Raw genomic sequence first — 19,336 nt, forward strand, 5'->3', positions numbered from 1 at the left:
GTTGAATAATTTTAAAAATGTAATCATTTATACTATATTTTTGCATTTATTCTGAGTTCAATTTTGAATTTATTCTTTAGACCTGTCTACATTCACTTCAAAACACAATGAAAAATAGGAAATTATTTATGGTTGATGATTGATTTTTACCTCGCTGAACTTTTTTTTAATATTATATTGCTTTTCCACATTATTTCATTGATTTGAAACACCAGCACTATTCATCGTTTTGTACTTTAGCTTAAGCATTTTGTTGGTGTTTTTTAAACCGCTTTTGAAACCAGAAAGTTGGAGCTGGTATCCCGCACTAAGGGGTGAAGGGATGAAGAGATTTGTACAAGTGGTCTTCAACCTCACAGCCCATTTTGTAAGTCATCACTATTGACCTCAATTTTACATTATTATTTAACATTTAATCGAATATTTTGCTTTCACTTCAGTTCCATGAGTACGCAAATACAGTCCTTCTGTTCTCTACAATTCTACTGACCTCTCTGACGAAAAAGAATGTTTGATTGAATGTGAATGTTCCAGTAAACCGAATAAAGTCAATTCTGATTTCATTCTTGTGGAACTCAATGTTACAGCTACCTCTCAGCGGTGATTTTGGTATTATTTGCAATAAAATATTATGAGACTAATCTCAAATGAAAGAAACGATGTACTGATCTACTCCATAGAAATCTCAGTATTACTCCGAATCAAAGTATTTCCACATTGGCGTCGTAATACTCCGATGTAACACAGCAACGTCTATTCTTCCAATTTGTTCGATCTCACAATAATGAAATACGTAGAAATGCCTTATCCATTCCTTTTCTGGAGCAGAAATCTTAGCTTGTTACCAGTCACTTCGAAACGTTACTATAGCAATCGCATAGTTTTTTTTGTTCAACTGGTTTCCACTAAAGGAGAATGTGAAGTTAGACTACATCGTGAGAACTATGGGAAAGAAGGTATGATAGTTTCGAAATCTTCGGATATTTTCGAATGTCGAATTATCCAATGGTTTAATAATGAAGTATGCTGATATTTAATTGCTTTCAGAAACCCCCACCTCTTTTGATCTTCCCCCACACACAATGCAAACCATAAAGTGTACGTTTATTTGTAGAATTCTATATATTTTATTACTTTGAGGGCCAGTTGCACCATTTGCCTAAACATTGATTAAAAATTTAAACATTGATTACTCTCTGATTTCTTAAGAGGAATTAATCGATGTTTAAATTTTAATCAATGTTTAGGCGAATGGTGCAACTGGCCATGAGTGTGAGGTAGAAGAGGCTATGAGTAAACCATAAAAATTAAGGTTATGCACAAATATTCATCAGTGTTTATTTACGGTAGAAAACTTCACAATTTATCAACTGACATTTGAGTGAAAGCACAGATTACAGATACTGTAATCTGTGAGTGAAATGTCGAGTTGGATAACAGGCTTCAAAAACTTTGATCATTTCGTCAACCCTTTGATTTAGTTTGAAATACATTCTATATGAATGCGTGAAAAGTGAGAAGAATCACCCTAAATGTTTTGATGAGTTTGATGAGTACTCAGCAAATGGCACAATATATTGAACAAGCTAGGTTTCGTCGGAGCAAGTCAACGAAAAAAATGAGAATGTTACGTATTACTTTTCCAGGATGAATAGGAAAATAATTTGTTATATTACTTGAAGTGGAATGCACCATGTTCAGCTGTCATGATCTGTACAAACGAATTTTTCTCCCATTTTATTATTTTCCGAGAACGAAAGTCAAGTGCCTCATGTCATCTTGACATCCATCACAATAAGATGGCTTATGCTTTTTGTGAGAGAAATGGTACATTTGCAGAAGTTTGTTTTATATGGCGTGAACTCCGAACCATCCTTCTTGTTGAAGGCTAATAAATTGTTCCTCCCCATACACTCAGAAACTCCATTGCAGTTATAACTAAGAACATGCCACAAAAACTTCCCTTCATACGAGTATGGAGGTAATTCCCTTGAATGGAGTTGTAACTTGAATATACTAAGTTCGTGATATTCTTCTAGATTACAGAGCTGAAGAATGATGAATTATATGAGTAGTTTTGAGCAATTTCAATATAAATTCAGTGGATTGAAAATCTATATTCAATATTGGAATTAATTCTGGAAATAAGGTAAAAGACTTCTCTCGTCATCACTTTTAATTATTCATGAAAGTCGATAATGATAAGGAAAGAAACGATTTTGCATTTCAACTATTGACTCTGTTGATATTTTATTCAAAAATCATTACACATTTGTTTTTTATTATTATCAGCTTAGCGTTTTTAGTAGGTCGATTTATTCTGTTATGCATTAGTTCAGTTGTGAAGTACAATTGTCTGTGGTGGAAACCGAATAAGAATAATAGTCGATTTGGTGGAAAACTTTTTATTTTTGCGTAATTGTTTCAGGCGAGCTATTATTCAGCCAAAATATCTGGAACTTTCAATATAAATAATGTTTTTTCATTCAGCCTCTTTCCACCGTGTGCACGAAAACTCTTCAAAGGAATGAGCTAAAGATTTGAAATTTTCAGGTTAGGTTCAAGATCAGAATAACTCAGCTGATTTTGTAAATGGACAAAATCCGTTAGATGATTCCAGAAATTAGTTTTTTTTTATTATTGATAAAGTTCTTATTCAAGAATTTGGAAAGCAGTTGCAAAATATCGATATGAATTTTTATAGACGTGCCTATTTTATCATTGTTATAAAAAAACAATTTGTTTAGCTTCATCGTGAAAGATCTTTGCAGCCTTCACACACAAGTTTCTGAACCATAATATCTTTGAAATTTCGGTTGAGGTGGTCGATGAAATGCCAAGTTGTAAAAATATACAAGAGCAGAATTTTGTTTGTGGGTTCATTTCAATGAATATACAGGGTCTTTCTGAACGAATGCGGTAAACGAAAAGCATAAAGATTCAGGACACACAGATATACAGGATGATATTCGGATAATTGAAAAAATTTTCGAATTCAATAAGTGTTGAACTAATCTATAGACTTATTCAAAATTTTGAAGTTGTGGTACCATTTTTGATCGCCTTCGTTCAACAGATACAAATTGAAAAAATCATTAACGGATTTGGAAACTTTTCGACCCTTTATGTTTATATGAATATTTTATTACTCTGAACACAAATACTATCAAATTTATTTTTTTCATAACCATAGAAGAGTAATTCAGTAAGGAAATTCAAACACAATTTAATATTTCATTTTTCCAATTCATTTGATTGATATGTGACTCCAAAATGTGATAGTGTTCAGGTACAGATGGTGATTTAATATTTACGTAAATAGAGAAAGCAAAAATTTTCCTACTCCGGTCCTGATTTTTCAATTTCAATAATGTCGAATAAAGAAGATCAAAAATTGTGAGACAACTGCAAACTTTGAATCAGTCTCAGAAATATTTCAAAAGTCATCCAAATCTTCAATTTCAATGATTCTACGAATATCTCCCTGTAAACTAAGGCTCTCAGGCGATTAAAACCTCTTGATTTGGATACATCTTAATAATCTCTGCAATTTATGGTTTCCGTTTGTTGTAATCTTTGCGGAACACCCTGTATAATGGCTTATATGACCTGGAGTGGTAGAAAAAAAAATTAATTGAGTATCTTTAATCAAAAATCAACATGCAAAGTATTTGTGAAAAATTACACGAATACGAATTTGAGGGAGTGAGCAAATGTTTATGCTTTCTCCATTTTTCTCAATTCGAACGTGTTTTGAAAGCGAAGGGGTGAGTCTATATCTAGTGTCAGGTTGAAAATTCGAGTTCCCTTGATTCTGTGCCTAACATGTTGGAGTTCAGGTTACATGAACCGTATCTTTAGTTACGCTATCTCGTATTCATATTTCAAACAAGTTAGTCACCGAATTTTCCAACAACCTATTCTTTAAGATAATATGAATGATGATTATAGAAAAACATCAGAATTCACCCGGCTTTCAAGAATATCCCACATGAATCTCGAAAGAGAGGATTTGATTATAACAAAAAGTGCGGCAGTGGAGAACTTTATTCCTTTGAAAGAGATTAAGCTCCATGAGAAATCTAAGTTGAAACTACTAATTCCTTATTTTTATCAGGGCTTGTCAGCTTTTCTTAGAGGTCATTTATCATCAGAAGATCCAGCGACAGTGAAACATAGAGGTGATTATCCCTCTTCTTCATCGTTGAATCAAACGTTTAACCTCCGCTAAACCAACGGTAGGGTTAAATGAAACGCCATCGCTGTATAATTCAATGAATTGCTGTCCTTATCCCTTGAACCTCCTTTCAAGAAAATGAAGCAAAAAATGAGGTTATGGAGTTGTTACCGATATATTTATAAGACAAAGTTGGACAGCCATAAAATGAGGAAAGTATTGAATCAGTTTCGTTTGAGCGTTTGATGCGCAAAGTTCGCCCTTGAAGACTACATAACTGTATACAGGGTGAGTATTTATCTTGTACATATATTTCACTAGTAGAATCCTGAGGTAAAATGTTTTCCTCTACCATTGTCTGCAATTCAGCTCGGTTGAAAAGATACAGACTGTTGAAAATCCATAATAATTATTTTATAGTTATATCTCTCGAATGGTGCCAAATGATTTTTGGAATATACACTTTTTCATTGATATGATGAATCTTCTCTCAACAGAAAATGCCTTCCATGTCTTCCAGTTTCTTCATTATGACCACTAAATTCCATGAAGAGCCAGAAATTCAAACAACCCAATTCTAAAAATAAATAATTTATTAAAGAAAATTTGAACATTTTAAAAAATACAAGTATTCTTTATATTTGCGCCGTTTTCGATATTTTTGGAATTTCAAAATCAATATTTCACAAAAACTGAATCAATTCAGTTGCTTTCCTTCTTGTTGGAAAAGCAAACTATTTCATTTACTTTAACCAGTTCTGTGAATTTTAATGGTATCAATGATCGAGCTCAAAAGGTTCTGATGCAAAGTTCAGCGCTTTTCCCGATTTGATAATTTTTGTTAGAAAACAGCTCAGTTATCCAAACCTTACCATGTTTCTTTTTTAATATTTTGATTCTTCTTGTTCTGATAAATGATGAAATAATTTAACTCTTCCTTTCATTTAAATTATGTTGCATGATGTTGCTATCAACCTTCTGGATTTCTAGTCAATATAGGTTGTTATGGATCAAATTTGTTATCGGAAACTTAATTCCAATCTGGAGTCATCGATGTTAGACCTGCCGATATCCATTTCATATTCCGACGAAGAAGCTGGGTCAGACGTGTCTATCGTTGACTACCTTCTGCCCATTATGAGCTATAAAATGTTTCGCCCTATCTATTGATAAGTCTTAGGGCGATGATCATCACACGGACCAGAAACTGTTATAATTATGCCATAGTGGCTAACGATTATGGTGTTTCGGTTTGATTACATGCCCGACCAACTTCTGCTGGGCTTGATGCTACCTCAATTTGTATTATAGAAGCTTCAGCCATGTTGTGTTCAGCACTCTAAGGCATTAAGACGTTCTTTGAAGGGTAATAATAAGCCCAATAATGTGCCAATGAAAGAATCGCCTTACATAAAATTGTCAGTTCAGTAGTGTGGTACTAAAGTGTATATACCTAACTATATGGTTTCTTTCATTCACGAAGATGTTTCATTCTATTTAATTCGAGTATAGAAATCAGATGATTGATGGGGAGTCAAAAATGTGTGCCAAGCTTTCTGGGGGTGATAGTATATTGAAAAATAAGTATAGTTTGATGAATAAACTTATGCCCAAAAAGCATATTAAGGGAGATGTATCCTTCTAAAGTTCATAAAATTGAAAAATTTTTCCGCATAATTATCACACTTTTATGGTTCTGATATTGTTATGAAGGGTGTTTTTAGAGGGTGAGTCATGATTTTTTTGGGACAACTACATATCTAGATATTTCTATATAATTCTATGTTCTTCTTTTTTTTTTCGAGCTGATTCTCTAATTAGGATGAATCAGCAGTTATGAAATCAATAATTCATGATATCATCATGATTCTTCTCTGAGTTTCGAACAAATTAGAATAATGTGAGGAAATCCATTTCGTCTATTCAGTTAAACACAAAAATGTGTTTCCTCCAAAAAGCAAGTCAAGGTGTAATTCCCTTATAAATTATTTTGTCTCTTGAAAGATTCGAAAACTATCGGAAATGAATCAATGAATTCTTTATTGTTTGTCATCAATCATTTTAATAATACGGAATTTTTATTTTATTAAATTGTCCACGTAGATCTAGAAGAGTTATCGACTTATCACATAAAAGCTTAATTTTATCTTTATTGACCATCAACCTATAAATGCAGAGCAAATTTTCTGGATAAACACGAGGAAAGGACACATTTTATTCATAATATAATTAATGTGAATGGGTCTAGAATTTGGTATCATTCCAAACGAAATATCCTAAAATACCCCAGCTTTCCCATTCGGTTACCTGGAATAAATCTCCTCGAAATGAATAATGAATCCTGAATTAAATAGTGAACATACAAACTAATCCTCGTCGCCTCTGGTCCTCATCTTCAGCATCGCTGTCTCGTCCATCTGTCATTTCTCATGAAGTTTCTCACCGTTCTAATCGTATCTAGAAGAACATTTTATTTTACATGAAGTTTCTATGGGTGAAATGAACCATTTGGTCTTCGTTGAAAGTATGCTCTATTGAATCATTATTTTGATAGAGCTCTAGAGGACCACATGCCGCATCAAAGGAAAATTGTTGTTGAAAAACTCATGATGCTTATACAACACCAAAAATAACTTCAAAATTGTGAAAAAAGAATTCGAATATACATAAGCACCAAATTAGTGTTCATCAAGTTTTCATGCAGCTGATTAAGTTCACTATATGATTCCTGCACGCATAGAACCATAGAAGGTATACAGGGCGAGTCCAAAGATATGAAGTTCTTCAGTGATTTCCAAATATTGAGCGTTGGAATTTCATTCAAATTCAGATATTTCGTGGGATATCAATATCAATTGCGATTGATGAGGTTAATATCTCCTGAAATATATTGACATATCTATTATGTATGTATTTTGATCAAACTGCATATATCTACATGCCTGCAATCACGGAATAGTCGATTATACTAATACGACCATTGACGGTGAAGATAAGTAAATAAAATATACAGGCTGATTCAGGAAATAGTGTCCTCCACTGATAATCTCTTCTTATTCATGACGTTTGATATCCATAACGTTGAAACAATTCTACAAATATGTGTTTCACACATATTTGCTCAGAGATTCTGAACAATTTTCTCTAGAATATTTCGATTGATATGTATTAACCTTCATACAGGGGGAGTCAAAAATGCGTACCGAGCTTTCTGTGTGTGATAGTACATTGAAAAATGTGTATAGTATGATGAATAAATTTATGGCCCAAAACGCATATCGAGGGAAATATATCCTGCCAAAGTCGATGAATTTAAAAGAATGTATCTGCTCAACTTCTAAACGGTGAATGACACTAGATTGAAATTTCGTGCATAAATGTATGTTGTTAAGATACATCTTTTTATTACACTTTTACGTTTCTGATATTGTTATTAAGGTTGGTTTTGAGAGAATAAGTCGTGATTTTTTTTGGACAACTTCTATCGTTATCGATAAATCTCACGATGAAGGAATTTGCTAGCGTCATGTAAGATTCAGTGGGTAAGTCGTGTTCTTAAAACACAGTTATAAAAAACAATAGGATCATTTGAACTGAGGAAAAATGATTCGTTTGATCGAAGACATGTTGTAATTTCGTCTTGAATCATAATTTTGCTCCCAAATATCTTGGAGTTAACTTGATTTTTCTTCGAATTTCAAGGTTCAATTGGGAACTTTGCGTTTGAAATTGAAGTCGAGGAATAATATCCAGAAAAATAAGCAGGTTCTTCATGGGGTGCTGATGCCAGCATTCTTCGTACGGCAGCCTTGGCCTTGGTTTTTCTGCTGTTGAATACTGTTGTTCTGTTTGGTTCAATAGTGCTCATGTTCATAAAATTGATGCACAGCTTAACGTTTCTATGAGAATTATTAGTGGAACTATTAGAACTACATCTTTACATTGGTTATCGGTGCTATCACATACTATAGTTCCGACTCATATTCGTAGACAGGTTGCAGTCAAGAAATCTTGCGATAAATTTCGTTTCTACTCGAACTTATTTCCAATTGTATCCTACCTACCAGATTCTAGAACTGCTGAATTAAAGTCACGCAAACCTTTATGGATTAATACCTTCCTTCAATCTAATGAAAGCGACAAGGAAATTTGGCGTTTGGAATGGAGTTCTTGTAATGTCTTCAACAAAAGTCTTATCGTTGAACCTTCAGAAAAAGTTCTAGGTTTCAATCTTCCCAGGAAAATTTGGTGTATTTTAAATCGACTTAGGACGGGTCATGGTCGTTGTAATAGTACGCTCTTCAAATGCCATTCTATTGATAGCCCACTATGTGAGTGTGGTGTAGAAAGAAACCTTTGACCACTTGGTGAATAATTGTCCAATTTATAAATTTCATGGTGGTTTCCAAGCTATCCATTCAGTTCCAGATTTTTTTTTAGAATGGGTGGCTAACTTAAAATGAATATAATGAAAACTAATATTTAGTACTCCTTTCTGGTTCTTCTTTTTTTGTTTTAGGATCCAATTATAAAGTCGTCAAACGTTGATGAAAAGAGAGGATGGAGAAAATTTCGTTTTGGTTGAGGAGGAAGCCCTTCAATATGAATATGACAGCTTATTCTGTGAACGTTTACACAAACCAGTCACTACACCGATACGGGGAGACAGAGTTTTTGCTGAGGTTTTTATCTGTTCTCTTGTATCATACGTTGAAATGTATGAGGCCCCGTTTACATTTTCTCGGCCAATACTGAAATTCCATCTATACATGCTTTATTGCTTGAAGTTTGTAATTTTTGAATTGATCTATCTCAAAAGAATATATGTAGGATCCAGTTACTTATTGTTCCCTGTAAATAATTGCGATGGTCAACCAGATGCTTGGAGACCTATTAGTTTCTTCTAGTGTCGAGGGCATGACAGTTTCGATTGATTTACAGGGAACGAATTGTTATTGTACATATAATGTAAAAAGGATGTGTAATTCTTCGGGGTGTCGAAGAATGTGTCATGTCGGTTGTGAAACTTAAGAGATTTACTGGGGTTGGGAAAGTTCCAGAACAAGACGGTTATGCCAGATGTGTTACATCTGTTTTTCAGGTTCTAGTCCTTCTAGAGTATTCGATTTCCAGGAATCCGCGAAGATCTTTGAGGCGGTACGGCAAAAGCTCTTATTGGACTAGGGGGATGGTACCTTCCCCTAAGGGTGTGGTCCAACCGAGAGAAGGGAGGTCTATATTCAAGAGAGGGTAGTTCCAATCGGCAGAGAGGACAGCTCAAATTGAACCGAAGACGGGTACAGACGGTACAGTTTAAGTTAAGACGAAGACAAGTCAAGTTCGGTCGGTCAACTTAAGACGTACGACGTAAAGACGGTTCGCGGACTAGATTAAGACGAGTTGCGAACAAATCAAAGACGAGAAGACCGAAAACTTGAAGTACGACGAAGACGTGATAAACGAAGACGTTTCGAGTAATTAAACTACAGTTAAAGACGAAATTCAGTACCGTAGTGAGAAACTTGTAATTAAGACGTAATTAGGATCTTCTCAATACTGAGTTTGTACTGTATAAGTGTGGCTTTGTAAATAGATGTGAATAATTGAAAAGAGTTTAATTATTACAAATCCAACAAAGTCACGGAGAAAAAGACTAAAGGCCAGGTAATCGAATCATACCTCTAGACGATCGATTAACCAAGCCTACATATATACAGTTTTATTCAGTGATAGCAAGTTTGAACATTTAAATACTACTTCATGAATTCCATAAAAAATAAAACAACAATAATCATTTCAACTTAGACCTTATACACAAAGGCAGGGAACTTTTCGAATCATCCCCCAACAGAATATTTCATCCGCCGATAAAATCGAAACCCAGTGGCAGCCTATTTCCTCCCTTATCATCCCCATTCCGATGTTTGTGCCTGATCGGCTGATATTTCACAACAGTACGGAATGAAAGACACCGACGCGTGAATTTCCACTTTCTTCCGAATTTTTTTTTTATTTTCTTTTCATTTAATGAGTTCCTTCCGCTTCCGCTGATCTTCCCGGATTACGCCGGACTTATTCATCCGCTACGATTAATCTTAATCGGCACTTTTTCTGGGGGGGATATAAAGGGCGATGATTACTCGGTGGAATTGTTCAGGAAACGCTTTACGGCCTAAAAAGTATTCTTGAAGATGAGCTGCTTCTTTTATCAGTGTTGGAAATCGGATCTGTAGATTTCTTCTGTTCACTGATATTTCTCGCGGAGCTGTCAGTTTTAATGTTTCGATGTCTCGTTTGGGTATTCAAAAAGAACCACTTGACATATCTCATTCCTTATAATGAAATGAAAATACTAGAAAACATATATAAAGGGCGTTGAAGTTTGAAGGAAAACCATATTTATAAAATTTTATAAAATTCTAGAACTCCGTTGATTTGAATTTCGTTTAGGTATTTGAATAGATAATGCGGTTTTTAGCCCTAACTAGATTGAAATTCCAAGGTTCAGTGGCGTCACAATAAAAAATATTGAGAGAAATGTACGCTACTGACTTTATATTTGTAAGGGCGACGCTTACTCAGTGGAATTGTTCAGGAAACACTTAACGCAGTAAAAAGTATTCTTGAAGAAGAGCTGCTACTTTTATCAGTTCTCTTCACTGATATTTCTCGTGAAGCTGCCGTTTTTAATGTTTCAATGTCTCGTTTTGAGTATCCAACAAGAATGACTTGAAATGTATCATTCCTTATAATGATATAAAAATAGTTGGAAGAGATGTAGGGCTTTGAAGTTTAAAGAAAAACGGTATTTATAGAATTTCATGAAATTCTCAAACTGCGTTGATTTAAATTTGGTATAGTCATTTGGATATATAAGGTGCTCACTTAGCCCCCACTAGATGGAAATTATTAGGTTCAGTGGCGTCTCAGTTGGAGTGGGCAGCACAGTCAACAATATTGAGAGAAAAGTACGTTACTGACATTTTAACATTTTCATCTTTTTAGATTGAACCAATAAAAATTCAACTATTTGTTATCTTTTTCATATCAAATCTCGCTTTTGAAAAGAAATAAATTCACTTTAACTCATTCTGAAAACTATCCATGGACAACAAAATAAAAATCCAAAAGTAACAAATAATCAATATCTACTTTACTACGATTAATTTAATCGGCACTTTATCTGCGGGGGTATAAAGGCCGATGATTACTCAGTGGAATTGTTCAGGAAACGCTTTAAGGCCTAAAAAGTATTCTTGAAGATGAGCTGCTTCTTTTATCATTGTTGGAAATCGGATCTGTAGATTTCTTCTGTTCACTGATATTTCTCGTGCAGCTGTAATTTGGTATAGGTATTTGAATAGATAAAGCGCTTATCAAGCCCTAAATAACTAAAAACAATTTGCTCTTTATCCTCATTAGGATCTAGGATCTGGGGATCTAGGGATCTAGCTGTACTTTCCTGATATGGTTTCTTTTCGAATATAGCTTCATCCTTCAGCATTCCTAATTTGTTTATTCAAATTATCTATTCAATTTATTAAAAACCACATACAACTACAAATTCATTCTGTTGTAGATGAATATGAAAACGTTTATACAGCAGAATTATAAAATATATTGTAAAACTATTACTCAACTTGCATTGTTAGGAATTTACTGTTGATGTTTAATAAAGATAAAATTGAGCTTTTATGAGGATATTCAATCACTCTCCTAGATCTACGTGGAATTCAGTGTCATAAAATAGGGATTCCGTATTATTATTATGATTGATGACAAACGATAAATAATTCATTGATTCATTTTGAATGGTTTTTGAATCTCCCAAGAGACGAAATAATTTCCATTGGAATTTGGTATCACGTTCACTTATATTTTGGAGAAGACCAAACAGCTTTGCTCACATTATTATACTTTGTTTACATTCCAGGAAAAGATAGTTATCATCACTACTCATTCTACTGATACTAATGTGTCAATCAGTAGGTAAAAAAAAAACGAGGAAAGCACTGATATGCAGTCAGTGCATATCTGCGCCACTTGCATCCTTGAGAACCATACAACTGTATAAATGCCTATAGCAGTTATGTGGTCTTCAAGGTTATAATTGGCACATGCACGAACAAGTGCTCGAAATCAATTGAATAATTTGTTTCTTTTTCCGGAATAATAGATTATAGACAATAAAATATGTAGATGGTGAGATGTTAGATGCTTGAGAATGTATAAATTCTAACTGAAGAACTCTGTATTTGCCTATATAAGCGCCATATACGAAACAGTTTTTTTAACTCAGTTTGAACGAATTGAGCTTCAAATCTAACAATTGATGGATTATGTCATTTGATTATCCAACGAATGATAATCAATCAATTGAAAAAATTGCCAGGTGTACTATTATTGACAGATTGTGGGCTCAAGAGATAATGTGACCCTTTAGAGATCAAGCTCGTACAACTTAAGGTCATCAATTCGCATTAGAGTTCGGCAGAGGATCGATAAGCAGATGGGATCGACAGCGCCGCATTGAGTTGAAGATACAGGGGTTTCGAAAAAAAAAAATTATTTTGAACGACATTTATTTTTTGCATCATAATTATGCAATGTGAGAGGTGAGTTCAAATATTAACATACGTGACGTTATTGTGCATTTTATCAGTAAGAAAATAATAAAAATAATATCAACAAATGTTGACATTTGATAAATCAATAAAAGCAGAGGCATGAATATTTTTCCAATTTTTTTTTCGTGTTTTTGTAAAGGGGTCAAACATGCAACAGCTATTGCAACTTTTCAACGGAACAAATTTTCTCAAATCAAAAATATGTGTAGGAGAGAACAAACTTGTGTTATGTTCGTACAAGCAATAGTTTCTTAATAAAAAATAAAATCCAACATGGTACATAAACAAATTTTTTGTAAATGGAATCGAAAAATTTGATAGGTGGTTGTTATATTCTTATTCTGTTTTGTTTCAAGTTGGTTGTTATATTCTTATTCTGTTTTGTTTCAAGTAGGACAACATCGAATAAAAAACAATGTTCTCTTTTCAAAGAACGTGGAACTTTCCAGAGAGATTCTTTTTATATGGAAGAAACCCTTTAATTTTCGGCAAGGATTTATTCGTTGAAAACAATTTCAGTTATTAGGTGTAGTAAAAATATGCATTATTCTTCCAATAGTTTAGTGTGTAAGTCCAATCGGGTCTCACTGAATGCCGTTAGAAGAATGAGTTCCGTACTATAAAAACTTTCCTGTCGGTTTTGTGATTAGTTATTATGGACACTTGCAGAGGAAAAATACGCTTTATTTCGCTGTTTTTCTTCGATAAAAACGAAAATACAGGTCAGGCGGCTGAGAAGGTGATTAGTGTTTATGGTCCTACTTCTGTTATAGCCAATCACGCAATTTAGATTTCGTCGATTGCGTTCCGGTAATTCCGATGTCAAAGATGTACTGGCCAGCCAGTAATCGAAAATTTTGATGAAATCATGGACATTGTCAGTCCGACCTTAATGTGAGCACTGTTTAGATAGTCCAAGAGCTAAGATACACGAAATACCGTTTGGAACTTTTTGGCTCAAGAAGACGCTTGATGTATGGGTACCACACGAGTTGAAACAAAAAAAGCTTATTGACCGAATTTTCATTCAAGAATCGCTGCTGAATCCCTAAAAAATGACAAATTTTTGAAGTAGTTGGTGACTGGTGATGAAAAATAGATCACTTACGACAACGTCAAGCGAAAACGTTCATAATCGAATCGCGGCAAACCGGCGGAAACAATGACCAAGCTAGGATTGATGGCCAGGTTTTGCTATGTGTTTGGTGGAATTGGCTGGAAACAATCTACTATGAGCTGCTTCCCTAAGGCACAACTGTTAACTCGGAACTCTACTGTTAACAATTGGACCACTTCGGGCAATAGAAGAAAAATTGTGTTCCATCAGGCAACGCCAGGCTACACACATCGATAGTGACTCGCCAGAAGCTCCAAGAGCTTGCTTGGAAGGTTATTATGCATCCATATTATAGTCTGGGCCTGGCACTAGGTGACTACCATCTGTTCCTGTCCATAGCGAACAATTTTAGTGGTGAAAATTTCGTTACCACAAAGGCTTGTGAAAATCGACTGTCTCAAGTTTTTGTAATAGGAACGAGGGCTTCCATGAGAGAGGTATAATGATAATACCTTCAAAATGGCAACAAGTCATCGAACAAAACGGTGCATATTCGACCTGAATCGTATCATTCTAACTGTGGTAATTACAGCCTTGTTTTTCATACTAAAATAATGGATTTCTGTTTGCTACACCTTATATTTAGAAACACCCTATTAATTATTTTACGTATAAGGTAAGAAAATATATCCCTAAAAAATTTATGGTGAGCTGAATAGACATTATTGTATTCAGCTTAAAATTATTCAACTATGGATATGATTTGAACCATTTTTCATTTCATATTTGACATTTATTTTTATATTTTGGAATTACATATATTTGAGAAAGAAATTCCTGTCATCTGTAATAAATATCGCTCGAGAATGATGAATGAAAAGAAGAATAAACTTTTGCTAGTTATTTCGAATATGTCATGTTCATCAGCTGACGATGGGTTGAATGAAACCGATTTAGAATAATTACCAACTCATAAATATCTGAATTATTTCTCCATATTCCATTCGATGTAATTTAACAGTTTGCACGAGAACCGTGAAGAGAAAACTCATAATTAAAACGGAACTACCTGCAACGATGAACAAAAAATAGGTAGAAAAAACCGCCAGAAAAGAGCATAGGGAGCAATTAAAACATAATGTGTAAAAATTGAAAATGTGCAAGTAACCGCAATACTCACATAACAACACGCCAAGAACACTCCTCCAATAAAACCCATTAGAGAGCTCGTAGTATGAAAATGAAATGCCAACAGAATGGAAATTATCCTCACTCCTTTTTCAACCAGTCCTGATTAGATTGTCGCCTTCACAGGTCCTCCACCCCCTAGCAGCGAATTCTCCAACCTCAGACACTTTGCAACAGTGTCGGAGAACGTTGTAACGGCGGTCTACAGTTTCTATAACTGTCTACTACATGTCCGGCAAAAGGACACTAATTCGAGTAATAAATCGGGCTCGGTTCAGATTGCCACTTCAGCAATGTCTACGAACCGACGTCGCGAAGTTGAGATTGACTGTTTTCGAGCGAACGACTTTTGCACTTCCGAATTGGACGTTGTGGCAAAGTTTGATTGTTCTCAATGTATTGATTTATTTTGGGGTTGAAATCTGAGATAACAGTGAGGGGATTTCGACTGGTAACGCAGAATAATGAAGGTGTAATTAACAGTTGTTTCGTGATTATAGTCATGGACAAAAACATTGCAACAACCTGTAAAAATAGACTTGCCAGCAGAAAAAAGGGTCACTAAGATTTTACACTGTTTTTTTCCAATAGACTGACTGTTCAAATTGATTCGATAATAAGTTGTTCTCCATCTATCTTTCCTCATTATTATTCTTATTATTTGAATTGGGGTCGTTTTGGTTCGGTAAGCCTTCCGGGAACTGCGATCATGTAGATCTTTTGTTTTCTACCCTACTCATTCATGGAATCCCAAGGAGGTCGTCAATGGTCAATGCAAAGATAAATTGAGGGGTATTGTGCCAGCCAGATCCTATGAAAGGTCCAGGCTCTGCAGACGTAAGAAGATGGTCAAGAGGGCTTATGGCGATGTGTTGTGCCATAAGTGCGTGAAGGAAAAGATCGTCAGAGCTTTCCTTCTTGAAGAACAAAATATTGTAGTCAAAGTAATGAAGGCCCAACAGGGTGTAAAAGCTGCTCCCTCTAAGAAATAGTATGGAATGATGTTAATAAAACTGACAACCTCCTTAGGCTCTCTGGTATCCAGGACCGGCTTGCCCATATGAATGGTTCTTAAGCCAGCCATCTCCGGACACTTGCATAACATGTGTTCAGCTGTTTCTGCTTCTGATCCACAAAGCCTGCAAATCTCATCTGCTGACTCATACGGTACAAATGATGTTTGTACCGACAGTGCCCACCATCACCCGAAGCTCGGCTCGTGACAGCTTCAAGAGCTTTTTGGCCTAGGTAGGTGAAATCGTCACGAATTTCTTTGCCTAAGCAAGTCTAGGAGTGTTAGTCCAGTGGATTATCCTGTTGTTGAACTCCCCTAGCTGGACCGCAGCTTCATATTGGTCTTTTCCTAGCCCACAGAAAGGCTCAGGTCCAGCAGGTGTTAACCTTGATGCACTTTTTGTAAGTTCATCAGCTTTTTCATTTCCTTCAACCCCACAGTGCCCTGGAACCCATAGTAGAGTCACTTTATTGCCTCTGGCCAGTTGCTTTATGGTGTTACGGCACTCCCAAGTCAACAGAGACCCCTGGCAGCATGATTCCAGGGATTCTATCTTTCCTTAGAAAATCATGGGTAAAATGTAGATATATGAAAGACTTGATAAAAGAAAAATCTTCGAATAATTCTTCACGATAAATTCATCGTTCATCAGCTGCGTTCAAAAATGGTGATTGAAAAGTTTCTTTGCCACTCTTTGGAACAATCAATTTTATAAAATGAGTTTACCAATTGAATATTATGCGAGAATAGTGGCACTCATTGAAAATGGGCTGAGCCAAAGATCTGTTGCTAGAAGAATGGATTTTAGCCTATCTAGAGTCTAAAGGATATTGACAAGGCAGCAGGAGGCAGACAGCCTGATCAGAAGACCTGGATTTGGAAGAAGATGGTGCACATCCTTGAGGGATAACAAATTCATGGTTTCTAGTCTTCGAAATCGCCATCTCACTACTTCGAAATCGATTAATGAAGGTACGCCAGGTAAACGTAAGTGAAGGTGACCTCTCTCAGAATTGAATTTATGACTATACAGACCCGTGACAGGTCCAGAACTTCTCGGAGAGCATCGATTTGCTCGTCTTCGGTTTGCCCAAGATCCCATAAACTGTTTAGAAGCTCAGTGGGCTCAGGTACTCTTTTCTGATTAATCCAAATTCAACATTCGAGGAGCTGATAGTCGTAGACGCGTTTGTGGACGTGTAGAAGAAAAATACGCCGATGCCTCTATAGAGGAGCCAGTTCCATTCGGTGGAGGATCTGTTATTGTCTGGGGAAATGTGACTTGAGGGGGATATACAGAGTTGGATTTCATAAAAGTATCTTCAACCTATGGAACATGTTGTACCTTATGTACCATTTCTGGGAGAGTAGTGTTTTATATGCAAAACAATGCACTCCCACATACTTAATTCTCGAATAGTGACAGCATCATGAGTGAGTTTGGAATATCAAGGTTCAACTGGCCAGCACCAAGTCCTGAGTAGAATCCCATCGAACATCTACGTACCAACTGAAAAATCGAATGAAAATTATGGTTCTGTATTCTATCGCCCAATAATTTACAAGAGTTTCGTGAAGCCCTTCGTCATAAATGGGAGAATATTCCACAAGGGAATATTCATCGTGAGTATGGGAGCTGTAATCAGAGCTAGTAGAGGTCACACGCCGTACTGATACTGAAATTTTCACATTTAAAATAATTTGTTCAATTTCGAACTTATTAATGTTTTCAAAAAAAGTTATTAAACAAACCAAATAAAAATGTTCATTTTCCTTCTGGCAATTCCCTACTCCCTATCATTCGAGAAATTTCATGATTCTCGTGAAAATTTTAAGTGAGAAAGGTATTTGAAGAGTAATGAATAATGATTAGGTGACCCATTTTTTCTGCTCGTCAGTGTATTAGAAACTTGACATTCTTATGGGGTGCGGCACTTTAAAGAGCCTCTGGAAGGAGAACAACATCAAGTTTTGGGAGGACAAAAACAAATCAATAATGCAGCTAATGTAGATTTTCAATTGGATCAAGTACAGAAGGCTATTGAAAACACAATAATAAAAAGATCTCCTCAATCTTGAGGAATAAACCCAGAATTCATAAAATATGGACCCGAAAAATGTCCAAATCTTCATTTGGAATGAAAAAAAAAACCGACTGAATGGAAAACTTTACATGAAAGGGTCGAAAGATATTAATATGAATAAAAGAACTACCGAGGCATAGAAATCATTTCTACTATATTATTACTTACAACATATAAGATCGAGATGAAATTTTGTGCATATACAGGGTGTTAGTGAATAATTGCGACAAATTTTAGGGAGTGTTTATGCATGCAGAAGTAATGACAGTTTGATATATAAATTTTATTGCTTAGTATCTCAAGATACAGGGTGTTATTAATTGAAACTGACCCTTTATTCATTGCTCTTAATTTCCTGAAATAAAACAATGGTAAGTCTCATGGCTTTGGTGAAATATCTCATCAGCTATGCACCCGTATGCATGCTAATGATGAACATAAAATTCTTAATTGCATGTAATCAACTACCCCTTGGAAACCTTCAATTTCTTCGGAATATCTTGATCGGTTTAAAGACAATAAATGAATGATCAATTTTCAAGGAGAACTTCATGAGGTACCTCGAAATGAGAAGCATTTGCGAACAAGAATTGTATAGCAAACTGTGATTATTTTTTTCATGCAGAATTACCCTCCCGGAGGTTTCCGTGTTCATTCACTAACACCCTGAATACACCATTGTTAACCGTTCATGTGAATTCTCTTACTCGTTTAATTCCATACATACAAAGAGAAAACATCACAAAAATATTCAGAAAAAATTCATTCTGAATACCACAGATATTGTAAATATTTTTTTTTTTCAAACTAAACACAATGTACGTCTGGTCTACCTTAAATACCTGTATGAATTCATTTGTACTAGGTATGTGAAAATAAATATCTACTGACCAGCTTTCACGTTAGGAACGTTCATATCAAATTCTTGTGGGCAAAATTTTCAACGTGTATTGCTTTCCAACATTTACCCATTAAATTTCCGAGGGATGAAAATTTAAATCTCCTATTCGACTTCAACCGGTATTTGGTGGAATGAATAATCTAAGAGATTCATATGTGTATTGTGAAGTTCTACTTATTTTCATTTTTGGGCAGAACAGTTACGATAGTTCGAGAAAAAAAGGTAGATACGATAATAAATAATGTTATCCATATCGGTTGGCACGAAATCGTAGAGGAAAATAAATC

General features: G+C 35.1%; 1 protein-coding gene and 1 long non-coding RNA gene across 2 annotated transcripts in view; one reads left to right on the forward strand and one right to left on the reverse strand.

Annotated features, from left to right (window-relative positions):
• Positions 1 to 19,336, reverse strand: part of LOC123674627 (lachesin) — a 250,357-nt gene that overhangs the window by 102,638 nt on the left and 128,383 nt on the right. The gene's annotated exons all lie outside the window — the stretch shown is intronic.
• LOC123674628 lies at positions 1,541 to 4,451 on the forward strand. The gene is made up of 3 exons (XR_006746679.1): positions 1,541 to 1,981; positions 2,040 to 2,149; positions 4,118 to 4,451. It is a non-coding gene; the product is annotated as an uncharacterized LOC123674628 (long non-coding RNA).

Source organism: Harmonia axyridis, chromosome 3, assembly GCF_914767665.1.
Source record: "Harmonia axyridis chromosome 3, icHarAxyr1.1, whole genome shotgun sequence".
NCBI lineage: Eukaryota > Metazoa > Arthropoda > Insecta > Coleoptera > Coccinellidae > Harmonia > Harmonia axyridis.